This window comes from Pinus tabuliformis, chromosome 4_2 (genome assembly GCF_031772625.1).
Source record: "Pinus tabuliformis cultivar Carrire ecotype Pingquan chromosome 4_2, CPIR1, whole genome shotgun sequence".
NCBI classification, from domain to species: Eukaryota; Viridiplantae; Streptophyta; class Pinopsida; order Pinales; family Pinaceae; genus Pinus; species Pinus tabuliformis.
This window is the reverse complement of record NC_142304.1, coordinates 797,481,055-797,507,980: the sequence shown is the minus strand read 5'-3', so window position 1 is coordinate 797,507,980 and position 26,926 is coordinate 797,481,055. Positions and strand designations below refer to the sequence as shown.

At 37.8% G+C, this 26,926-nt stretch overlaps 3 long non-coding RNA genes across 6 annotated transcripts; all 3 read right to left on the bottom strand.

Moving 5' to 3' along the window:
• Positions 1 to 8,441: 8,441 nt before the first annotated feature.
• Positions 8,442 to 8,824, bottom strand: LOC149172062 (uncharacterized). Its single transcript, XR_016259602.1, has 2 exons — positions 8,781 to 8,824; positions 8,442 to 8,622 (listed from the first exon to the last, which is right to left on the bottom strand). It is a non-coding gene; the product is annotated as an uncharacterized LOC149172062 (long non-coding RNA).
• A 164-nt stretch (positions 8,825 to 8,988) lies between these two features.
• On the bottom strand, positions 8,989 to 11,037 carry LOC149172061 (uncharacterized). Of its 4 annotated transcripts, XR_016259599.1 has the most exons (6): positions 10,876 to 11,037; positions 10,113 to 10,389; positions 9,927 to 10,021; positions 9,657 to 9,738; positions 9,432 to 9,558; positions 8,989 to 9,084 (listed from the first exon to the last, which is right to left on the bottom strand). It is a non-coding gene; the product is annotated as an uncharacterized LOC149172061 (long non-coding RNA). The 4 variants fall into 4 exon arrangements; XR_016259598.1 differs by lacking the exon at positions 8,989 to 9,084 and having other exon boundaries at positions 9,308 to 9,558; XR_016259600.1 differs by lacking the exon at positions 8,989 to 9,084 and having other exon boundaries at positions 9,308 to 9,558; positions 9,927 to 10,014; positions 10,876 to 11,033.
• A 114-nt stretch (positions 11,038 to 11,151) lies between these two features.
• Positions 11,152 to 11,586, bottom strand: LOC149172060 (uncharacterized). The gene is made up of 2 exons (XR_016259597.1): positions 11,405 to 11,586; positions 11,152 to 11,279 (listed from the first exon to the last, which is right to left on the bottom strand). It is a non-coding gene; the product is annotated as an uncharacterized LOC149172060 (long non-coding RNA).
• Between the last annotated feature and the right edge of the window lie 15,340 nt (positions 11,587 to 26,926).

The following is a 26,926-nucleotide window of genomic DNA, read 5'->3' as shown; positions in this document are numbered from 1 at the left end:
ATTTAGCCTATTCAAGCCCCCAACCAACCTACTATTTCCTTGCGCAATCCTGCAGAAATTGAGCTCCTAAATAATAGGGAAATTCCCTACTTCCTTGCACAAATCCAAGGGAATTGATCACCTGCTTAATTTCCAAGCCTATAAACTCAACTAGTATACAATTGATGATTACAGTGTGCCTTCCTCCACTCCAACTAGGAAATTCAAATTCCATTCATGTCTAGCCTATTTTTGGCTGATTGACTAGTTAACTGAGAGATCAGTGAGTTAACAACAATCATAACTACTCAACTAACCTTCAACTGACTCAACCAATTACTATAGCTCAATTAATTGAATTCAACTGAAAATAACTAAACTAGAATGCTAAATTTTACCAATCACTACATGCAAAACTCTACTCCAAGCCTAAAAACTGAAACTTGCTGATCTAACTAGGTGCCAAGGCCATGTCACTCAAGCTAACTGCAATCCAAGTCATCCTATTGATGTGGAAAATTGAATTTCTCCATTTGAATAAGGCACAAATCAAATGGAGGATTTTCCTGCTACATTTATAACACTCCCTATTAGTAAGAAAAGGGTTCTGCACCACCCCTATCCTGCACATGTGGAACTCGAATTTACCTCTTGACAATGCCTTTGTCAAAATATCTTCATCTCGCTTCTTAGTGGGAATGGACTGCAAGATCATGATTCCCCTTTGCACACAATATCTCAAGTGATGGTACCTGATATCAATTTGCTTGGACCTATCATGAAATATTAATTTCTCTGAGAGTTTGATACAACTCTGATTATTACAATAAATCAATGTCAAATCCATCTCCTGATTGAAAATACCAACAATAATTCTCCTCATCCATATGGCCTTGCATACTTCTTGACTTGCAACCATATACTAGACCTCTATTGAGATCAGTGCCACATACCTCAATTTCCTGCTATACCATGAAATAGCTGCAGACCCAATACCGAAGATAGATCTCGAAGTACTCTTCCTGTCTGATGGACTCCCTGCCTAATCTGCATCACTGAAGCCTTGGAGCTTCACATAATTTATCCTCTTGTACCATAAACCATAATTTGTTGTGCCTCTGAGGTATCTAAGCACATGATTTGCTACTTTCCGAAGAAGCTTGGTAGGATTCACCATAAATTGACTCAACTAATTAACAACAAAGCATATCTCTGATCTTATGTTCACTAGATACATCAAGGATCCCACAAGTTGTCTGTAGATGGTACCATCTACTGCCTCTCCTAAATAATCATCCTCCTTCCTCCAATTTGTAGCTAGAGGAGTTTCCATGGGCTTGCAGTCCTGCATATGCAATCTAAAGTATTTCATAGGAGTACTTCCCTTAACTCACAAAAATATCTCCATCTCCCTACCATACCTCCAACCCAAGGAAGAAATGCATTAAGCCCATGTCCTTCATCTTGAATTCTCTTACAAGGTCCTCCTTGCAAGAGTGGATCAATTGCTTATCCCCTGTAAGTATCAAGTCATAAACATACAATGCAAATATAAGAAACCTTCCATCTACCACAATGTGATAGAATTGGCATCTTCTTTACTTTTGGTGAAGTCCAATCCACTGAGATATGTGTTAATATAAGTGTACCATGCTCAGGGAACCTATTTGATACCATAAAGGGCTCTCCTGAGTCTACACACATGTGTCTCAAACCCCTCAGGCTGCTCTATGTAAATCTCTTCCTCAACCACTCCATTGAGAAAGAAAATCTTCACATCCTTCTGGTGGATCTTCCAACCCATATGTGAATCTAATGTTAGAATGGTTTTGATTGAGGAATATCTTGTCACCGGGGAAAATGTCTCCTCATAGTCAAATCCCTCTACCTATGAGAAGCCTTTGGTCGTAAATATGACCTTGTACTTCTCAATGATCCCATCAGTTGCATGCTTCACTTTGTAAATCCATCTAGAACCAACCAATGACTTGATCTCTGGTCTCAACACCACCTCCCATACACTATTCTTCATGATGAAGTCATACTCTTCCACCATGGAATCTACCCACACTGGTTGGGAAAGTGCTTCCTCAAATGAATAAGGCATAGAATCAATGAGTTTTGTCATAAGTTCCATATAACCAGTATACTTGTCTAGTGATCTCCTTTGCTTGCACAAGGATGTAGGAGCTCCCACATGCTCTGTAACATCTTGCACCAACTTGTCAACCTCTCTAGTTCTCTTACTCCCCTCTCCAAAATATTTTGGTTGAGTGGGTGCCTCCACTCGGCCTCTTGCCTGCTCCTCCACATGTGGATGCTCCACAACATCCTGAAACTTTGTCTGAGGCTCCTCCTTCAGAGCTATAAGCTCCTCCACTGGTGGGATACTCAGTTCTCACTCTAGATAGCATCTCATAGCCTTCTCCTTGTCAAATCTGACATCTCTCCTTACCATTGTCACCCTAAGTGATGGAAATTATACTTGGTAATTATGTGGTGTCTCTGTGTATACTACAAAAACTCCCATCTTAATTGCACGATCCAATTTCTTCTTGTTATTCTTGGAGACATGACAATACACAGTGGCTCCAAAAATATAAAAATGGGATAGATTTGGCTTTCTCCCAGTGAAAGCTTCTTCAAGTGTGATCATGTCAAGTATTTTGTGAGGGCTCTCGTTATGCAAATAAAATGTAGTGTTGCATGCTTCTTCCCAAATATGTGATGGCGGCCCTTGATCATTCCACATGGTTCTTTTTTCTCCCACTATGCTTTTGTTTTTCCTTTTAACCACCCCATTTTGTTGTGGGTTATTAGGTGCTACCAGTTCTCTTCTAATACCCTCTTTAGCACAAAATTCCTTGATGGTGTTAGATACAAATTCTCCTCCATTATTACTTCTCAGGGATTTTAATTTATAAGCAGTATCCTTTTCAACCAATGCTTTGAATTCAGTCAAATTTGGAAAAAACTTCATCCTTTTTCCTCATGAAGAAGATCCAACATTTTCAAGAAAATCCATCAACAAAAATCACATAGTACTTGTGTTTTGTTGTATACGCTATAGAAAATGGTCCACATACATCATAGAGGACTTGCTCCAAAATTTATCCAACTCTACTATCTCGACACTAGAAGGTGGATTTGATATATTTACCTAATGTGCATCCCTTGTAGACATCATGCAGGTCAAGGGTGAATTTCGGGAGACTGGTGGTAATTTGTTACTTGATTTTTTAGGTCCCATGGTGTAACTGTCCTATGTGCCTATGTCAAAGTTCTTCAACATCTCGACTCTATGCATTTTCTGCCTTGCTACTCAGTGCAACACAAGCATCCACCTCAAGTTTGAATATGTTTTTCACTCTAACTCCAATTGGTTTCACTTTCCCTGTAGCTACATGCTTCATAAAAGCTTTGCTCTTGTTGAACACAATATCATAACCTTTGTCCTCCAATAGAGCTATAGAAATCAAATTATTCTCCAGCCCAAGTACATACATGTCATCTTTCAGATGAAGATGGGAGTTTGACTCCCTCTTAAAGGTGACAATACCAATTCCTTTGGTATTATATCTCCCATCATCTCCAACTTATATGTGCATCTGGAGATCCTTCTCCTATAGGCTACTAAAGAATTCTTTGCATCCTGTCATATGGAATGAGGCCCAATAATATAGGTACCACACACTCCCCATTACAATGCTTTCCATGCATGCAATCAGGGTGAAGTCCAATTCGAATTGGGAGGTGAGAGCATCACCTCTTGCTCCTTTTGAGGTATTCTTATTGGATTTCTTGTGCGGACACTTGGTTGCATGGTGTCCATATTTGCGGTAGTGAAAACCTTTTATCTTGCTGAGGTCTTTCTTCTTTCCAGTGTTTTGGCTGGACTCGGGCTTTCCTTGGGCCTTCTTTCCCTTGCCTACCAAGGAAAATTTTTCTTCCTTCTTAGCTTTGAATGTTACTCCATCTCTAGTTTTCCTTCAGATTTACTCGTGCACCAAATCAGAGCAAAGTTTCTCTCAATTTGGTAATTTGTCCCTTCCATTTACAAAGTCATGGTAACTATGCCAGGATTTTGGAAGGCCTAGGAGAGCTAGGCTCACTAGCTTAGAAGATGGCACATTTTCTCCTACTCCTCCAAGTTTATCTCAAACCTGAGTGAATCTGGAGAGGTATTGCTGAATGGTTTCATTTTTCTACATTCAGATGTTTCTGAGCTTGTCCCTCAATGAAAATTTCCTAGCGTCACTCTTATTTTCCAATAATTCAGCAAGGGCCTTCCAAATAGAAAATGGAGTTTCCTTGTCATGTAAATTCGAGACTATGTGGTCTCTTACAACCTCTAGGGTGATCCTCCTAGATTTTGTAGTATCCTTCTTCCACTGGGCTAATTGTTGTGCATCTGATGTTGTTGGTTTTGAAATGTCAATTTGGGTGTATTCCAACACTCCATTATCATCGAGTACAACTTCCATCTTGTCCTTCCAAGCTATGAAATTCGAGGTTCCCTCCAAGGCATACTCCAATTTCAATCCATTGAAAGACATTTTCCCGCACAAATGAAAACTACTTCATTGAATCTACAATTCAAAATTTTTGAAGGAAAAAATCTATTGACTAGTTTCTATTGTGTTTTAAATCTCTGATACCATGTATAAATGGAAATAAATTCGCTACTAATAATGAATTCAAACTAAAAACAAGAGATACAAATTTCTTCTACAATTTGCGGAATAGAAAATCACAAGATAGAAACACATGCAATGACATGCAACCATAAAAACACAAGGAACACAATGCTTTTACAAGGGAACCTAAATGGAATTAGGGGAATTTTGAGGTCTAAAATGAGCATCCTAAGGAAATTATAAAATAATAGTGGAAATAATAAAATAAGATTAGATTACATCATCAAATTTTAGAGGGAAAAAAGAAAAAACTATTTTTTCAACTCGTATTTTCAACTTATCTCTCGATGGGTTTGCTCAAATTTCGAGTGACAACACTCATTGGATGCATAATTTGATTCCTCATCCAAGGATTACCCATGTTGCATATTTTCGATGGGCCCTACTACACGAAAAATGAGAAATACATGAAAAATGTTTTTTCATGTATTTCTCATTTTCCGTGTAGTACGGTCCATCAAAAGTATGCAACATGGGTACTCCTTGGATGAGGAATTAAATTTTGTATCCAACGAGTACTCCCACTCGAAATTTGAGTAAAACCTCAGGGATATAAGTTGAAAATACGAGTTGAAAAAATAGTTTTATTATTTTATTATTTTTTAATCTTTTTACGTTTTTACTCCAAAAATGGTGAATCATTCCCCATGGTTTACATCATCATCTTGAATCCTACTGGTTCTTATAAAGTTTATTTTGGTTGTACAATTTTCTTAGGATGCCCATTTTAGACCTCAAAATTACCCTAATGGAAAAACCTCTTTATTTCTTTTCATTAACGAGATGAGAAAGATAAACTATTACAATGTTAGCTTCAATATTTGAAGCACACCCTACACTATAAAAATGTTCTCTTGTTGAATGACTATATTTGGCCAACACTTAGCCTATTCATGCCCCTAACCAAACTCCTATTTTCTTGTGCAATCCTGGAGAAATTTAGCTCCTAAATAATAGGGAAATTCCCTATTTCCTTGTGCAAATCTAAGGGAATTGATCACTTGCTTGATTTCCAAGCATATACACTCAACCAGTATACAATTAATGATTACAATGTGCATTTTCCTCCACTCCAACTAGGCCATTTGAATTCCATGCATGTTTGGGATATTTTTGGCTGATTGGCTAGTTAACTGAGAGATCAATGAGTTAACAATAGTCATCACTACTCAACTGACTCAACTAGTGACTAGAGCTCAGTTAACTAAGTTCAACTAAAAATAACTAAACTATATCGCTAAATTTTAGCAATCACTACATGCACAACTCTAATCCAAGCCTATAAACTTGAATTTGTTGATCTAACAAAGTGACAAGGCCATGTCACTCAAGTTAACTACAATCCAAGTCATCCTACTGATGTGGAAAATCAAATTTATCCATTTGACTAAGGCACAAGTCAAGTGGAGGCTTTTCTTACTACATTTCTAACATGGCCAACCATTGTGGATATGACCAGTTGTAAATAGTTTTTAGGAGTTATAATGTATTTGGGGTTAGTGTGTTTGGATCATAATGTGATAAGGAGTGATTGTTAAATAATGAATCCATACAAGTGATGATAGTTTTAGATAGAGAGCAGGAATGACCTGTTACAGAGTTTTGTGAACCCAACGTTTCGGACTGCCAGGTGAGTCCATCATCAGGGGATGCGACAATAGATATTCTTCAACATTAATGATGAATCCAAGAGCTATGTTAGGGTATATATATAGGTTATTAAGGATTGATGTGCAGAATTAGGTCGGCCATTTATTTATTTATTATTTATTTATTAATTATTGTTATTTATTTATTAATTAGGTCGGCCATTTATTTATTTATTTTATTTTTATTTATTGTATTATTATTTTATTTTATTTTTATTTTTATATTTTATTTTTTATTTATTTATTTTTATTTATTTATTTATTTATTTATTATTATTATTATTATTTATTTATTTAATTTATTTTACTATTTTTTTTTTCCTCTTCAAATACCCTATACTATTATTTCTATTCATATTACTATTACTATTATTAATTAATTAATTAATTTTTATTTTTATTTTATTATTGTGTTTAATTGCTATTATTAATAAGTTAGGTAGGTGGATTAATTCCTTTAATAAATAGCTTAAAGGGATAAATAGATTAATTAATTAATTTTATATTTTATAGATTTAATTATTATGTTTACTAATTTCTTTATATCAAATTAATTATTTTGAATAATGATTTACTTAATTTATTAATGTGTTTTAAATTAATTATTTATTTATTTAATTGTTTTAAATTATTTATTTATTTATTTATTTATTTTATTTTATTTATTATATATATATATATATATATATATATATATATATATATATATATAGATTTTATGTTATATTTTTTTATTAAAATAGTTGATTAAATAATATTTATATTTTTTATTATGCTTACTGATTTATTAATTTGATTAAATAAATAATTAATTGATGAGATATAAGTTAATTACTTAATTTTGTTATTTCTTGATTTAATTATTATATTAATTACTTAATTTAATTGTTTAATTATTGCCCACGGGGCTTTGGATTGACGGTGAATGGGTGCGTTGTTAAGGCACTCCTTGCGATAGGTCACTGGTTCAATTCCCCGTGGGTACTTAGTTTAGTCTTAACCTAGAAAAAAAAAAAAAAAAAAAAAAAAAAGTTGTTTAATTATTATTTTTATGTAAAAATTAACAATTTCTTAACTACTGTATTTGACTTAATTGATAGAAGATTAGCTTATTTTAATATTTACTAATATTTATTTATTTATTTGTTTTAAATTATTTATTTATTTATTATTTATTTATTTAATTTTTTTATTTTTTTTAATTTATTATTTTTTCTCTTCAAATACCCTATATTATAATTTCTATTCATATTTCTATTACTATTATTAATTGATTAATTAATTAATTTTTATTTTTATTTTATTACTATTATTAATTGATTAATTAATTAATTTTTATTTTTATTTTATTATTGTGTTTAATTGCTATTATTAAGTTAGGTAGGTGGATTAATTCCTTTAATAAATAGTTTAGGGATAATAAGATTCAAGGGGAACATGAGTGTAGAGATTAAAGGTGATTATATCAAATATCATAAGACTTAGGAGGTATACTATGTATAAGTTCATAATGGTTATGGCTATATTGTATTCAAGGGCATATTGTGTCAAATGATGATCGTATCCATGTTCATAAGCATTAGGAAGTATAGTTGGTATGAGACTCACTTAGAGGGTGATTATATCAGAGGTCATAGAGATAGAAAGATCAATGTGTATGTGATCATAACAATTTTAATATGAATAATGCATAATAACTAATATTGTCCCTAGAAGAAAGGGTGAACATGTTCTTAGAATATTTAAATTTTTGTGGTAGAAATGACAATGTGATTGCTTCCTCAACCAATAAAGAACAAGGGGAGCTGCGACGCAGCGAGTCGCTGCGTGAAGTTGAGCCTGCTTATATTGTTCATGTCTAGAGCTTATATTGTTCATGTGCTTAGACATAGTTATTTTAGCTATGACTTTAAAGGTAAATCATTGTAGCTTTACCTAAATCTTAGTATTCACAGTTTGTTTCATATTTTTTTAGTGATTTATGCCAAGTCATAGCTAAAACAACTCACCCCAAGTGATTGGCAGCATATAAATATGGTTAGTTTCAGGACAATGCGCGTGGAAACCGTGGGATATCACTGTAAGGACGAGCCAAGAGGGAAGCACGCAAACCGAGTGAAAGTCTATGAATGTTTCAACCTAAATTATAAAAATATTTCGTCTTTCACAGCGACTCTATGAGCGTTCTTAGTCGTACAAATAAAAGAATCGAATGATTAAGCTTTTCTAATCTTTCATTATAATTTTTAGCAAATATCTAATCATATGATTGATTTCCTTTTGCTTGTCTCCATGCCCTGGATACAGTGAATTTGATAAATTAACATAATATCGCAGTTAACATGCCAGATTGTAACAATTAATCATATTTAGATTTTAAACAGCACAAAATGCATAGAAATTCACAGAATGTACAACCAAAAGAGAGGAATTTGCAGTGATTTAAAAGCTTTACCGGAGTTATGACAGTTGTATATTCCATCTCTTTAGAGTTTGCCAACTTCCGGTTCTTAGACAGAGATGACATTTCTGAGGAGTTTGAACTTCGTGGAGCTGAATCCTTCCATGTATCCAAAATCTTTTTACCTAAAACGGCTTCGTTGGGATGATTAGCGACCGAGGAAGTATGAGTTTGAAAGGAGAACATATTTTGATGAAGATCTCGCATGAGCGAACGCTGCGTTCTGGTAAAACTTTCGGCATCTTGAGTAGGGTCGAATTTTGGATTGATTTGCATTCCTTCGAAAGAGTTGTCACCGCTAGAAGGATTGAATTGCATTGATTCAGAAGGATTGTCACAGTGGGTACGCAGAAAATGAGAATTTAAGTAAACAGAAAACCTTCTTGCAGAGAGAATCTCATTGGCCGACAATATTAAAATCTGCTTCAAGGCTTATGGATTGTAAATTGTAATAATTACGTAGCTATGTAAAAGTAAGCAAAATGTTAGGATAATAATGTATCTACCCAACGCAACGCCCATTTCATAGGTAATAATTACTTGTAATGGATTTCGATATCGTTAACAAATATATTTTAAGACGAGGCCACACGTTACACAGGAGACATGTGATGGACATGCATGCAGCAACGTGTTTGTACGCACCAACGTGTTTGTACGGAACGTGGGAAACAAGGCCATGAGAACCACCATGGCTCTCCAAATCTGCAACACTTGTGCCTGAAACATGGCTCTCCAGACCTAAAACATGGCTCTCCAGACCTGCAAAACACTGCCAGAACCATGCTACAAATAATAAGAATCTAGTCTAGTCTTACTGACTGAGGGTTTTCGTGTACTTAGGAGGAAGGGTATAAATGGCCAGGTTACCAGTGCGGCTATGGACGAGACAATCTGGCGAGAGCTCCCCGAGGAGGCTTCGGAACTATTTCTCCATGCCGTCCATAGCTTTCTTCAACAGCATCGCAGCGTCAACATAAATCGATTTGAGAAGTTTTGATGCAAGGAAGAAAACCAAATCGGCAGAAGGCAAAGCAATTATTTCATCAATTTTTCCGAGAATATGATATTGAGCTGCAGGGTAGCTTCCAAGAAGAAAATACAAAAAATAACAAAGCAAGATAAACATATTACTGTTACCTGTGAGAAGTCCGTCGCCGTCTCTAGTAATTCTGGTCCTTACAATGCGTGGATGGATAGAATTTGTTGTCACATTGGCCTTCATTTTCTGCATTCTAGACGGAAACTTGTGTTAAATGTTTATTCCTTGTAAAAAAATTGTAAATTTGAGCGGTTATGGAAAACGTAGCTCAAGATTAAGGTTACCTCGAGTCTCAACGCAAGCTCTTTTGTGTGTAGAATATCGATAGCTGCTGTAAGTTTTGACCCAGATTTGCTTGAATCTTTGGAGTTTGTTCTTTCTTGCGCATATGACAGATTTAATAATAATGGCTCTTTGTTTGATGCGTTTCTTCAGGTTGTAGCGTCTCAAGATTGGCCTGAAGTCACTAAATATGCAGGCTTAGTTTGTGCTCAGGCACATCGTCAGGAACTCATTCAGGATCTTTACAAGTCTGGCAGGATCCTGTGCGAGGGTCTGCAACTGGAGGCATGATAAAGTATACATTTCTTGTCTTTCCCTAAAAACAGAAAATATGTGCAAATGTGGCCGAGTGTTTGACCTGCTTGACTGAATTAAGCTTTTTTGAAGCAATGTTTATGCAAGCATGAAAGAGGGGTCATTCTAAATTCTTCTTTTGCATCTCTGCTTATAATATTTTTCATTCTGTTCCTATTTGGTTTGGCTTTTGAAACTGAAATATGAAAGCATATCAATTCTCTCAGGGAATTGTTGATTTCATTCAGAAGGAATACAGGACACAAGCCGGAGCGTATAATATTTTACAGGTAATAATCATCGATAAACGGGTAAAATACGTCATTCTTATAACCCTGGTTTCCCTTGAATTTTTTTCGGAAATAAATAGTTTCTGTGAAAATTAAGGAATAACAGGTACAAGGAGCGAGTTAAAACATTTAAAGAATTCAATAAAAAGGCGCTAGAAAGTAGCTGTATGAGAGATCTTACTTGAGAAATCGATTTGAGAGTCAGTCGGACTGCTGAGGAAGAGGCCGGACTCGTTATCCGTGGAATCGACAAGCGATGCATCAAGATCCATTGTTGAGCGTTGTGTTGAGGCTACTATATGATCTGTGAGATCCACTGCTATACAATCTATTGAAGCTGTTGTAAAGCTCGATCTGATCAGCGAAGGGCAGTTAGAAATAAAACCCAGAGGCAACGTACTGGACTACATTAGCACCAGCGAAGGGCAGTTAGAAATAAAACCCAGAGGCAACGTACTGGACTACATTAGCACCGGTGGCGGAAGGTTATAACAGCGGGACTGCACAGCTGCTGTGCATGTAGCACGCACATGCTTCGCACAAAGACACCTCCCGCCATGCAAAACTTGACCATACGGCCGACACCTGCAAAAGAACAAGCAACTTAGCATATGTATCCCATTCGCACTTAACAGTAAAAATTAAGGAATTAATGTCAGCATTAAATCGAAACCGCAAACCGTCAAGGCCAGTTGATTATGGGTAAGTACGAGTTTAAGATATGGTCCGGCCTCTTCCGCCTCGGGAAGAGGCCAAATAAGATGGCCAACAGAAGTTCAACTGCAAACTTTAGGATATAACCAAAAATACCACTAAAAAACCCGGCGAATTAATGTTATCTGCCCTCCGAACGGTTACTATAGTCCCTGCCGGATGCCAGATGGCAGGGACTAATAAATTATCATTTATTCATCATCACCATCACTATTATTATGACCATTAAATATTTACTAGTATCATTTTTATTTATTTACTTTAGTTAATAGTATTACTTTGATGTTTATCTGTTACCATATCAAACTCAATACCATCTTCAAAGAGAAATAATTGACCTTTTTCGCCTACAATGACATATTTGGAGATATTTATGTAGTTGTTTCTTGAGATTTTATTGTACATATCATCATGGGAATTTTTATAAACATTTCAAAAAATGTTTTTATGGACTTTTTAACATCTAAACTTAAGAATATTATAAAATGGGTTGTCATTTCAATGGATTGTGGAGATAGAGATATTGTTTGGATGTTTTTTCAAAACATAACTCACCCAAAATCTTATATTGAGTTGTGATTGTTATCTACAATATGTCTCCTTTTAAAAACCACTTGAATGTTACTTATTTCATCGAAGTTACTAAGCCTTACGCATAATCTCTTTTGTAAAGGAAATTGTGTTAGGTATGGAAACTTTTAGAAACAATTTTTTTCTTTTCAAAACAATTAAATCTTAAAAAGTCCTCTGCAATTCCTCCATAATTTGAAGAGCTTTTTATATGTATTCCTACATAGTTTTCAATGCAAGTACGCATTTTTTTGTTAACAACTTTCATGAAAGTTTTGACCAAATGTTAAAAATTATGTGTAATTAGCAACTTTCATAAATGTTTTGTAGAAATGTCAAAAACTAGGAATTGCACCACATGTTGCAAAGGAAATGTTGTAAGGTGATAACATAGGAAAAAATAACATAGAAGAAAGAAGTAAATTCTTTATGCAATTTTATTTCTTCACTGTCGTCTCTTTTTTATCATATGCATGTTTCAGGGAGATTCTAACCAAGCCAACATTTGAGAATATGTTCAAAATGAAGGTAATGCAAAACACCTTAACTCCAAAGGATTTATAAAAATGCTCTCGAACTAAACCATTCCCAACTATTATAAGAAAATGATTTAAATCAAACATTTCATAACACAAATAATCTCATATTACCTTTGATTAACAATGCAATTGATAATAGGTTTTGTTAGAAGGGATTCAAAATAATGTATGTGGATTTTGAGCAATTTTTATGTCAATTCTAGCATGCTGTCACTATTTTTTTTTTTTGTGATTAAGAGTATAAAATTTTTAGGGTGGTGTTCTATGTGCACTAAAATACCTGTGAGGTCCAACACTATGTATGGGGTTTTGTTTTCAAGATCTGTTTTTCTCGAGTAAGGAAGATTTCAAAGTTTTTCTACAATAGGAAAAAGACTAGATTGTTGCACTTTTCATTGACCACGTCTCTCTTGAAAAAAATCTAGAAAACAAGAAGTAATGCAAGTGGATTTCTTTGAGTAGCGCAATAACAACTAGAACATGAGCTTATGAGCTTATGGTCCACATGTGCTACTGTAAGGGGTTACTTGTAACTTCAAATCTACACTGTTCATTTCTTCCTTTAGATCCAATGGTTATCACGTCGTCCGCTCATCAACTAACCTGGACGATCTCTATCGTTGATTTGCTCCATCCGATCCAGCAACTGTCGCATCACCCGCTCAACTTTTGTGTGGCCAAATCTCCACCATAGATCAATCCTACTTGATCCAACGGATATCGTGCAATCTCGCACTCCAACTAGCACGACCGATAAAATTTCGGAAGCATGCGAGAAAAGTTGTTTTGTTGTGCTACGTGGCGCCTCCATGTTTTATCACGTAGAATTTTGAAATACCACTTACAACCTTTAGGCCACGCGAGATACCACTTCCGCCTTTGGAAAACTGCCCACGTGCTCAAATCAAAACCTTTAAGGAAGATGCTTAACCAAAGGTTTAGCGCTTAATCTCAGTATTAACCCTTAATGCTAACACATAGTTTACTCTCTACCATTCCTCTTCCATCGTTGTTATCCGTCAATCTGGCCGATCCGATGGTTTCTGTGCTTTGTTGTTTGATACTTTCTACGTCATTGATCTTTCGTTTGACTCCTTCCTGAGCTTAATTACAGTCCATCATTGGAACTGTTTAACCTCCAATTTTCTATGTACACTGTCTCAGCACTCTATCCTTCTCGATTTCGTTTGCACACACATATCTTATGCAAAAAAACTTCATTTATAAATAATTAAAATTTAATCACATATGTACTCTACACAGGTTTGAAATCGAATTTCTATATTCGTAAATTTTTTGGTTTGAAATCAAATTTCTATATTCGTAAACAAGTATTTACACAGTTTCTTCTCTCAGGCCTGATTTCCAATATCAGTGGCCTCTGTTTCCCTATCTTCCCATAGGCTTACAATCAAACTCCTCTAATTCCTAACTCTCTAACTAACTAACTCTCTCTATGCCTTTTAGGCTTACATTTATACAAAAGGTTTTGTAACCCATTTCGATTCGTATCCTTAATCTGCTCATCAACAACTCAACTAAATCCTAAGTGTTGAAAAATGTGCAACAAGAAATTCTAAATTTAGAATGTGCTAAAAATAGACCTGCTAAAAATAGCATGTCTAAAAATAGCAATTTGGCCAATGAGCATTTTGGCCACCTTAGGTGAGAGGTGAAACTACTAAAAATAGAAAGTTCTAAAAATAGCATTTCTGGGTCCCTTCCTATCTATAGCAGTCCCTAGTCTATCTATAGGAAGTAAAATTACTTTTGGTCTTAACAGCAGTTGGAAATATTAATTAATTAATTTAGTTGAGTTAATTAGTTAAGGAAATTCGAATTTGAAGTCTTTGTGAGCATGCACATGAGTTGTCCCACTAATTCAGGGAATAAGTATGAGTTCATAATGAGAGAATCAGTTGACCTAGTTCTAACTAGTCAAGTCCAGTTAGATTATTTTAACAAGTTGTTAAAATAATAAAATAGAGTTTGTTAGTGCTTGCATGCATGTGACAACTATTATTTTAGATAACTGAGGATTTACTCATGGATAACTATTGCATGTCAGTTCTGTCAGAGACCCAGTTGAGATCAGATGTGGGACAGTGTACTATCAAATGCTTGACTATTTCTAGTAAGTAGTTTTTGCATGGTTGAGGAACTAGTGTCCTCAAGGATTGTGTAGTTGGACCATTGATTAACTTGGTATGTTTGGAATTAATTGCATGTGCTTTTGCTATTATTTCCTAAGGAAAGTGAGCAAGGAAATATGGATTGGACCATAGGTAAAACCTTTATATACAGGGCTTGGTTGGTTCATGAGACATATCTCCATAGTTCATTGAGAACTAAATAGCTTGAGAGCTAATTCTTTTTGTATTGTGAAGAGGATTTCCACTTGATTGATAATACATGGTTGGGGTTTTATGTTGGTGCTTTCCCCTGGATATATCTTGTGTTATGTGTGATTATTTCTCTTGATCAGTTATGCATGTTTCTACTTGATGTTGCTCATGAATTCGATTATGCTTCCGCTTAATGTTTTGTAGAAGTAGAACAAGTATTATGCTTTAGGACATTTCATATATCAGTTTGTTCTACAGGTGAAATTTCTACACTAAGGTTTCTCTTTAATCCCCAAAATCATGAAACCAATTCCTAATCTAAGATTTACAATATTTCAAAATCTCTCAATCCTCACTAATCACTCATCATCACTCATGTTCTCCTACATTCGAGAACATTTACAATATTCCTCACAATATCTAATTAATTCCTATTCTTAATATCTCTCATAAACTTACTTAAAAACCTTAATAATTACATTAATTTAATACTCAGGAAACCAACTTCCTTAAAACACAAGACCCCCTATGTCTACTAAAATACAATGATATTCTGAGCCGAATACTCCTACATCAGACTCCCAAGGTTGAAAACATTCATGATCTCCAAATCATGTGTTCTCATATGTTGATAGAAAAACCTCCAGGGTCCCAAACCTTAGTTTGTAACTGCCCAAATGCCTTGCACCTTTGTTGTTGTTGTATATCTATTGTCTTCTTGTTCATATTCCTCTCTTCAATTAATTTCAAATTCTGATTGATCACTCCTCTTGCTATCATTTTCCTCAATCTGGACTGTTTCATCATCAACTGCCATAATTCTTCAATCTCCATCTCTAGCAAATCCTTGGGCTAGTACATACTCTGCCATTGCATCTCACTACACGTTGTCCATTCATATTTAAACTATTGATTACTTTCTTCAACTTTTTCTACTTCAGCTTCTGTTATTACTCTTGAGATTTCTCCAGATACTGTTGTAGATATTGCTTCCACCCAAACTTCCTGAATATTCTTGAATATATCTCCCTCTGCAACATCTAATTTCTGCTCCTTGTCTGCAAATTTACTTTCCAATGATTTAATGTTTTCATTCCATGGGCTAAGTACTATCATGGAATCTTCCTTTTCCTCCTTCATTTTACTGTTCTCCTGTGCCAAATATTTTTTCTCTTTGCACCAGTATCTTCATCACAACCTACAATAATACACCAATTATCAGAATTAAAAATATAAGGCCTCATTTCCTTTTCCTTCTCTGGAAACATTTCAATTTGATGTTCTGAGTTTTCCTCTAACTCCTTCATTAGCACATCAGTATGCTGATTTAAATTCTCAAAAGAATTCACGAGACTGTCAGCTAGTCTCTCTTCCACACCATCTGTTTCAATGATGTCTTCCTGCTCTTGTCCACTGTAGTGAACTTCTTCATTCTCATTCAGCTCTAATTTTACAACCTGAACACTTACTCTTTGGTTTTCTAGCCTTTTCTCCAAAAGACTTAACTCATGCCATAAATTTTCCATCTCACTTGGGATTTCTCCTAAAAGCTATGTACAATCATCACTATCTTCTTCTTTGTCGCAAGCATAATTTCTTGGTGACTCTACTTCTTCATTATTGATTAGAATAAATTTATGATCCTCCATCTTTGTGATAGTTTTAGATGTCTGTCCATCACTCTTCCTTTGGCCATTTAAGAAAATCAATTTCTCTTTGTCCTTACCAATAACAAATTCCTTATCATAAGACATAACTATCTCATCTCTACTAAAGATATTTCCTTCACTAAGCAAGGAATTTATGGACTCTTTCTGCTGTAATAACTCAACTTGATCTTCATTTGAAAGACAGTCATCATCATACTTTGCTTGGAAACTTTCAACTTCACTCAAGACAGTTCCATAGGATGGTTTGTCTTTTGCAATACTTGCATTCACACACAACTTGTTAGTTTTAAACCACAAGACCTCATGATGTCACTTGATGATTCAATCATCAAGTCCTCCTGTTGTTCCAAGTCCTCTACGTGAATTAGAAATATTTCGATGGTCTTCTCTTCAATCTCCTCAAGTCCTTCACTTGCTTGCTTGATATCCTTCTCCACTTCTTCTTTCTTTTGGCCATCATCGTGAGTCAAACTTCCTCTACTTTCAGTCCTTGCAATATGCTAAAAAGTAAAACTTTTTCCCAACTGTGTATGAGCATTTACATGAGACCTATCTATCTCATCTTCTTTCAAAACAGAATTTAGATTCTGCCTGTCTTCTTCCTCCTTTATGACAATATCAAAAAATTGTATTTCTTCACATGTTTCACCTGCAATCATACACAAATTATTAGATTTAAAATTATGTGACCTTTTGGTCTCTCTCGAAGTTTCAGTCTTCAAGTCTTCCTCCAAATACTCATTTATTCTGAGTAATTCTTCCTTCAGTTGAGCATTCATCATTTGCTCTTTCCTCTTCTGTAGTTTATGCCACCTTATCTTTCTTCTCATAAGAAAACCACACCTCTAGTCTTTCTCATTCCTCTGTAACAGTTCCATCAATACTTCAAGATGGACTATTATCTCAACCTTCTCCCTCTCATATTCTTCTTCATTCATCTGTCTCCATATGCCATTTGCTTTGGCATATTCTTTCTTCACTTTGTAGCTTTTCTCTGAACCTCTACAATGACTATCAGTAGTCATATTCTTCTCCATCTCTATGAGTTCTTCACCCACTCACTATGAGCTGCACAAGTCTTTGCAACAACAAGTCCTCCCTACTGCATGATACCTCACTAAGCTTCTCTCCTTTGAGCTCAGTCTTTTGGCATCTCTCTGGTTCTCTCCTCTGGAACCATATGAGCACTCCATGCTCTAGACTTCAACTCATCTGCACTTTTGAGAACACAATTGTCCTCTTGTATTTCAAACACAAATGAAATACTAGGTTTTGGCCACTCTCTCTCAAAAACCCTTACCGGCTTCCTTCATCACTGCTCTTCAGGTTGTGATCTTCTTGCTGAGATGCTTCACTAATTACTGTTACCTACATATCAATGATATTTAAAACAAAGATCATTCCAAGCTTTCAAAAGCTTGTTGCTACCAAATTTCTATGGCCACTTTAAAATGCTTCTGCTCAGCTTCCTTCTGAGAACACTCTTGTCCTCTCTATCCAACCTTCAGTCGGATTCTTCAGGTTCACTGCCACTTTTTTTCCAATCTTTCACTCACTATACAACTTTCCTTGTCTGTCTGCTTCTATCAATATTTACTCTATCTTTAACCTGCAAAACTCAAACCAAAGTTAAATAAAACAATACTTGTATGATTTTATAAGCAGTCTCCATCCACTCTTCACATTCGAGTGAATCTCCATTTTCCTCAAGAAAACAAACATTGTTGTGTTTTCTTTATGCTTCTGCAATCTCTTCTTAAGAGTATCACTTACTCTAATCTTATGTCATGCCTTCTACTTATCATATTCAAATAACCTGATCTCCTCTTTCTTTCGGAATCACACTTGCATTCTGCACAATTCTGCTTTAATTAAAAAGAGCTTTGACCAAATCTGATACCAAATGATGCAGCCTTAGCTGAAAATATCCACAGTATGCATACAAATGCATGTCATATTCATGTCCCAGGAATTTCCATCTCATACTTAGGAAAACTCTCTTAAATCAAGGTTTAATGTTCTTAATTAAATGCTTAAGCAGAAACGTTTGACATAGCTATCCAAGGTCTAAACCTTAATAAACCTTTGAGTGGAAACTATACGACCCTTCAATATCTTTGGTTAACTCTTATTACCCGTGCATATTAACCATGCTATATTTATTCCACTTTATTTCTATTATAACTCTTGTATAATAGAAATTACACATAAACCATTTAACCCTTCATTACTTTACCATTCTGCCGATTCACACGACTTTGCACATTTACCGATGCTCAACCTGCGCTTCAAATATGCACCGTTGATTTCTTCCTTCAGATCCAACGACTATCGCATCGTCTTCTCATCAACTAACTTGGACGATCTTTACCGTTGATCTGCTCCATCCGATCCAATGGCTGTTGCATCACCCGCTCAACTTTTGTGCAGCCAAATCTCCATCGTAGATCAATCATGCTTGATCCAATGGATATCGCGCAATCTCACGCTCCAACTAGCACGACTGATAAAATTTCATAAGCATGCGAGAAAAGTTTTTTTTCTGTGCTACGTGGCGCCTCCACGTTTTATCATGTAGAATTTTGAAATACCACTTACAGCCTTTAGGCCGTGCGAGATACCACTTCCGCCTTTAAAAAAAATTCTGTTATCACCCCAAGAAACTCTCCTATGGTTGTATCTCGGATATGCTCAGGAACATTACAAACTCAAAAAAATGTTGGAAATGGATGAATGGAAGGAATGATGCATATTCAAGCCAGATAACCACTTATACTATGCTTAACTCCAAACATGGGTGAACACCCCCATACTACAAGGCTTTAGACCACCAATTATTCATAGTTTGAGGATTAGGTGAACATGGAGAATACTGACCACACCAACAGATGCACAAGACCGTGTGATGGCTGGCTGCAACCAGTAAAGAGGTCTGCAAATCTATTTCATAATGCACAGACAGGATGACAGCTCTCTGGCATTAAGTAAATAGAAACCTGCATAACACATTCAATGATACATACTAGACTTCAACACAGAGGTGGGATGACAGCCCCTCTAATGCTAAATATCAAGAGCACATGAACAAATGCATAACAGGCACAGCCTAGAACAGAGTAGAAATGGAAAAGTGAGCAATTAACAGCGAAAGAAGCTTGTATTAGCTGAAAATGAAGACCAGACGCTGCAAGTATCAAAGTAGTTACAGTCTCCAGAAGTTGAACCTTACATCAAAACTACAACCATCAACCCTGATTACATCTGTGTTCTGGGTATATATAGAGTTTGTTTACAAAAATGATCTGCTACCAAGCGTGGAGGGGTCATAAGTGACCACCAACCGCTTTAACTCACTGATGGCATCTCTGCTACAATCTGCTTGCTTTAATGAATGAATTTGATCTTTTTTGCTGCTCTGTTGTCCTTCTCAAGCAGGTGGAGTGTAAGATGGATGAAACTCCATAACTGATAAATGCGTTGATCTGCTCAAGGCACATCCTCTTCCCTTCAGCCGTACTGTTTCTTGAATGAGGTAGTTGAGGATCTGACACAAACGGTACCGGGACTGGCTATACTCGTCCTTCGGATGCTCAGAGAAATTAAGGAGCGCGGTCTTCATGGTGGGTAGACGAACTAAATGGAGGAACGAGGCTGACCGTCGGATCGTGCAGATGGACGGCGGGGATCGTTTTGCAGGAGGAATTAGGAGATACGGGATCGGAGTGGACACAGGCCGTTGGATCTCAGGCATGCAGATCCAACAACTATCGGGAGTCGAAGGTACACGAGGGATAACGAGCAGGGAAAACAGTTTGGCGGTAAGCGGTATCCCCCGCACTGCTTTTCAAAGGTGGGTGGTAATCGTACGGAGGCTCGCAATCATAATCATCGGGTGACGCGTGGTGGATGGGACATGGTGAAAACCATGTTGATCATGAGTTAACGTGTGGGTGGCTTGCAAGAGCGAGAGGAGCGAATGTCGTCCAATCGCGGCGGGGATGATCGGACGGTGGGAAACAACTGGGCGAGTTATGTGTGGCGTGGGACCGTCAGATCGGGGTGTGGCGATCAACGGTTACGGTTAAAGATGACGATGGGTTACGGTGAAGACCTTATGGAGGCACGTAGACATGTGGGCGCGGGTCATATGGGTCTCAGGGTTTTAATGCCTGGGGCTTAAGAAGATCGTGTCATGTGATTTTAAACGGAAGCAAAGGAGATTAAGAGGGGAGTGGGCGAGGAATGGAAAAGGGAGAGGATATCCAGCGTAGGCCTTCTTTGAGTAGAACCAAGGACCGATTTCACTTCTTCTCCTCGGAAATTAGCAACCTGTAGCAGAGCTAACACTGGCTCCTTCTAGGGATGAGATCCTCCCTGTGAGGTCTCAAGAACTGCAGACCAATGCCTTCATACAAAACAAGCTTAAAAACATTGCCTAGTATTCCATTGGGCATGGAGTCTAATTAAGTCTATGCTAAAACCTGTAAAAGAACATGCTTACAATCATAAATCTTCAAAAACTGGCCATCTAGTGGACCATCAAAACTGTTTTTTCTCCTCTCGGCCGGCCTATCAGCCGGTTCATCATAGATCTGCAAAATTGGATTGATTTGATCCTCTACCTCAAAGAGTTTAGGGCATTTGACCTTGTTAGGTAGAGATGGTTTGTATTTCACCCCCTCTTTGTATGCTCTCATCCTTGGATGTTCTTCATAGGAGCCTTTGTACACCTGTTGAATGACAATGGTTGTTGTGCACTTGTCTGTGTCATTTGTGGCCTGCACAATTAATATAAATGGTGAACCAATGTATTCTTGTGTGGAGGACACAAAGACATCATCTGCTCCTGCATTTTCCTTGGAACAGTCCACGTCCAAGGAGGAGTCCCAAAACTGTGCATCCTCTTCCTCTGTGATCTGGCAAGCTGCCCTTTCAAGCTGTGTGGAGGCCAACTGGGCAGGCATCAAAATATCAAGACTGAGATTGTTAGTATCAGCCTTGGGCATCGAGCTATGGCCTACCTTAGTGCCTAATGGGAAATTATGAGGGCTTGTCTTTGGAACAGACGAAGAAGCACAAGATGATGGGGAGATTTCTTCTCCCTTTTTGATCACTGGACTGGGGATAACAGCAGGCCGGTCAATTTGCAGATCTGCATAGTCATGGGAAGATGGGATGGCTTTAGGCTCGAGGTCTTCGAGGATGGTGGGACCTGCTGCTGATTGCTTCTGCTGATAAGCTTGTTGTTCTGCAGGTACAACAAACTCACGAGCAGTGCCTCTGGATAATGACTCTTCATAGGCAGCTCTGGTTAAGAAAGGGGCACTGCCCTTATCTTCCAAACCATGGACCTCCTCCTCTTCTTCAAACTGCTCTTCTTCCATGACTATATTCTGAAAAAGGGTCTTCACCCTTTTGTCTTCGTTTGCATCTTTGTTTCTTTGCAAAATCTGCAACTTCTCCTTTGCTCCTCTATATAGATTTGGCTTTGGAAGAGCAAAGGTACTAGGAGCTCTTGCTTCCTCAGAATGTTGCTCGGCCATTAATTTGGAAACTTCAGAGGCCAATGAATCTATCATCCTAGCCAATTTATCGATCTTAGGATCAGAGGATGATGAGAGCTCTCCTCCCCGTCTTCTCCTATCAGCATTACCTCCGAGCCTCTCTGCAGCTATGATGTTTGATTCTACTTCAAAGGCTGCATCTTTCATATCAGCCAAAGAAGCACATCTTCTTTCTCTTAACAGCAGGCAGAATTGAGAGTCGAAGGCATTGGCATAAGTGAGCATAGCAGAAGTAAGGGTGGGTTTCACTTCAGCTGGCATTCTGTTGTACATATGATTGAATCTGATGTTGAAATCAGATAGCAACTCAGCATTCTCCCTCTGCAAGTTCCCAAATTCAGTGTGGTAGTAGAGCAGATCTTTATTATCCCCCCAATGCTTTAGGAACACATCATCTAAGGCCTCAATGTCTGCTATAGACCTAGGGGCTAATTCTCTGAACCATTTTCTAGCTTCTCCATCTAGGTTTTGGACGAAAACCCTCATCCACACATCATCTTCATTGATATTCGGGTTATCAACATAGCTATAAAAAGACTCAAGGTGTTCTTCAGCTGATACTCCCTCTGTACCAGTAAACTTAGGCATATATTTCTGATAATCTCTTGCAAGCATGGCATTCAAAGAGACAGGCAAGACCAGGGGTCCATACTTAGCAGCAACGATTCTTTCTATCTTTGTGGGAGCTTGCTGGCCTACCATGACTGAGGTGGGTGGAAGGATACTAGTAGATTGAGTAGTATGGATCAATGAAATGGATAACAGAGACAGAGGAATATGATGGACAACATGGGATGCTTTCTTTGGGCTGAAATCCGAAAGGGAAATGAATGAACAGGAGCTTTATGAATCTCTGAAGGTGATTTCTTCACTAGCAGAGATACATGGGATTTTTTAGGCTTACCTGATCCTGATGCTCCTTTCTGCAAAATTTTCTTCTGCTTAACGATCTTCTCAGGGTCAGGCACTGGTTCAGCTGGTGATTTCTGAGGATTTCTTTGAGCATGTCTCACAAACTGAGCCAGGACTGTAATGTGGAGTCGCCAAAGGATGGTCTTCCTCCAGTGGAGTTTCCAGATAGATGATTACAACCAGAAATGTGCCCAGACCTTGTCTATCATCAAAATCTGGAACTATGTCGTCTCCCAGGGAAGCTGAGCTTCAATCTCCCCTCCCCGGCAACGACGCCAATTAATGTTATCACGCCAAGAAACTCTCCTATGGTTGTATCTCGGAGATGCTCGGGAACATTAAAAACTCAACAAAATGTTGGAAATGGATGAATGGAAGGAATGATGCATATTCAAGCCAGATAACCACTTCTACTATGCTTAACTCCATACATGGGTGATCACCCCCAGACTACAAGGCTTTAGACCACCAATTACTCACAGTTTGAGGATTAGGTGAACATGGAGAATACTGACCACACCAGCAGATGCACAAGACCATGTGATGGTCGGCTGCAACTAGTAAAGAGGTCTGCAAATCTATTTCCTAATGCATAGACAGGATTGCAGCTCTCTGGCATTAAGTAAATAGAAACCTGCATAACACATTCAATGATACATACTAGACTTCAACACAGAGGTGGGATGATAGCCCCTCTAATGCTAAATATCAAGAGCACATGAACAAATGCATAACAGGCACAACCTAAAATGGAGTAGAAATGGAAAAGTGAGCAATTAACAGCAAAAGAAGCTTGTATTAGCTGAAAATGAAGACCAGACGCTGCAAGCATCAAAATAGTTACAGTCTCCAGAAGTTGAACCTTACATCAAAACTACAACCATCGACCCTGATTACATCTGTGTTCTGGGTATATATATAGTTTGTTTACAAAAATGATCTGCTACCAGGCGTGGAGGGGTCATAAGTGACCACCAACCGCTTTAACTCACTGATGGCGTCTCTGCTACAATCTGCTTGCTTTAATGAATGAATTTGATCTTTTCTGCTGCTCTGCTGTCCTTCTCGAGCAGGTGGAGTGTAAGATGGATGAAACTCCATAACTGATAAATGCGCTGATCTGCTCGAGGCACGTCCTCTTCCCTTCGGCCGTACTGTTTCTTGAATGAGGTAGCTGAGGATCTGATACAAACGGTACCGGGACTGGCTATACTCGTCCTTCGGATGCTCAGAGAAATTAAGGAGTGTGGTCTTCATGGCGGGTAGACGAACTAAATGGAGGAACGAGGCTGACCGTCGGATCGTGCAGATGGACGGCGGGGATCGTTTTGCAGGAGGAATCAGGAGATACGGGATCGGAGTGGACACAGGCCGTTGGATCTCAGGCACGCAGATCCAACGGCTATCGGGAGTCGAAGGTACACGAGGGATAACGAGCGGGGAAAACAGTTTGGCAGTAAGCGGTATCCCCTGCACCGCTTTTCGAAGGTGGGTGGTAATCGTACGCGGGCTCGCGATCATAATCATCGGGTGACGCATGGCGGATGGGACGTGGCGAAAACCACGTTGATCGCGAGTTAACGCGTGGGCGGCTTGCGAGAGCGGGAGGAGCGAATGTCGTCCGATCGCAGCGGGGATGATCGGACGGCGGGAAACAACTGGGCGAGTTATGTGCGGCGTGGGACCATCAGATCGAGGTGTGGTGATCAACGGTTACAGTTAAAGATGATGATGGGTTACAGTGAAGACCTTATGGAGGCGCGTAGACGTGTGGGCGTGGGTCATATGGGTCTCAAGGTTTTAATGCCCGGGGCTTAAGAAGATCATGTCATGTGATTTTAAACGGAAGCAAAGGAGATTAAGAGGGGAGTGGGCGAGGAATGGAAAAGGGAGAGGATATCCGGCGTAGGCCTTCTTTGAGTAGAACCAAGGACCGATTTCACTTCTGCTCCTCGGACATTAGCAACCTGTAGCAGAGCTAACACTTCCCACGTGCTCAAATCAAAACCTTTAAGGAAGACGCTTAACCAAAGGTTTAGCGCTTAATCTTAGTATTAACCCTTAACGCTAACACATAGTTTACTCTCTACCATCCTCTTCAATCATTGTTATCCTTCAATCTGGGCGATCCGACGGTTTCCGTGATTTGTTGTTTGATACTTTCTATGTCATTGATCTTCCGTTTGACTCCTTCCTGAGCTTAATTACAGTCCATCATTGGAACTGTTTAACCTCCAATTTTCTATGTACATTGTCTCAGCGCTCTGCCCTTCTCGATTTCGTTTGCACACACATATCTTATGCAAAAACACTTCATTTATAAATAATTACAATTTAATCACATATGTACTCTACACAGGATTGAAATCGAATTTCTATATTCGTAAATTTTTTGGTTTGAAATCGAATTTCTATATTCGTAAATTTTTTGGTTTTAAATCGAATTTCTATATTCGTAAACAAGTATTTACATAGTTTCTTCTCTTAGGCATGATTTCCAATATCAGTGGCCTTTGTTTCCCTATCTGTCGTAGGCTTACAATCAAACTCCTCTAATTCCTAACTCTCTAACTAACTAATTCTCTCTATGCCTTTTAGGATTACATTTATACAAAAGGTTTTGTAACCCATTTTAGTTCAAATCTTTAATTTGCTCATCAAGTCCTAAAATCTTTCAATGATCCCTTAGGGATCTCAACAACTCAACTAAATCCTAAGGATTCTCTTTAATCCCCAAAATCATGAAACCAATTCCTAATCTAAGATTTACAATATTTCAAAATCTCTCAATCCTCACTAATCACTCACCATCATTCATGTTCTCCTTCATTCGAGAACATTTACAATATTCCTCACAATATTTAATTAATTCATATTCTTAATATCTCTCATAAACTTACTTAAAAACCTTAATAATTACATTAATTTAATACTCAGGAAACCAACTTCCTTAAAACAAAATACCCCCTATGTCTACTAAAATGCAATGATATTTCTGAGCCGAATGCTCCTTCATGATTGAATTTTCTCTGTGCCAACTGTACTGCTACCAACATTGCTCTACGCTGCTTAGAATCTGACTACTACTAGCTACTACATCTGTCAATTTGGCACCTGACTGCACCAACTCACACTAGTCCATCTTGATAATATTGATTATGGGTTGTCGTAGAAAGGTCTTGATCCAAGAGGTGGAATCCTTAATGATCCTTCCCATCTTGTAGCTCTCTAGGGCTATAACTCCAGATCGCCCCACCTCACCCCTGGAGGCATCTCGACAATCATGGAAAATGCTTCCTCCAGTGTGGAGGAAAATTGTCGATCTCTGCGGATGCAACTTACTGATCATGCTTCTCCTCCTTGTCCTTTTTTCTGAGAGGACACTGAGTGTTGTAGTGGCCCAACTCACCACACCTGAAGCACTTGATCTTCAAAATATCCTTCTTTCTTCTGTGCTGCTCTTGTTGCCCCTTAGATGTAAGGGTCACATCCTCCTCTTCCTTTAATCCCTTCATCCCATTGTCTTTGCTGCAATTGATGGTGGCCTTCACACGATCATGCCTCATCTCCTCTTGTTGTAGATAAACCCACACACATTCCCAATCTGGTAGTTTTTCTCTGCCCAGGATACTCTAGACGAAAGCTTGCCAATATTTAGAAACATTTATCATCTCTAATCGTATGAACTCTAAGGGTTGGCGCATTGACCCTACTGAAGCTAGTTGGTCCTGGACATCCATAAGCCTCGTAAGGAAGGGGTCTACACACTGCCCTCTCTGCATCCTCGTGCATCTCAACTTCTCTTCCAAGTACATCTTCCGCTGCTCGGAAGATCCTTCGTATAACGTAGCTAATGCTTCCCACATTTGTCGGGTAGTATCTTTTCCAGCTATGTGAGATACCACATGATCTTGAACT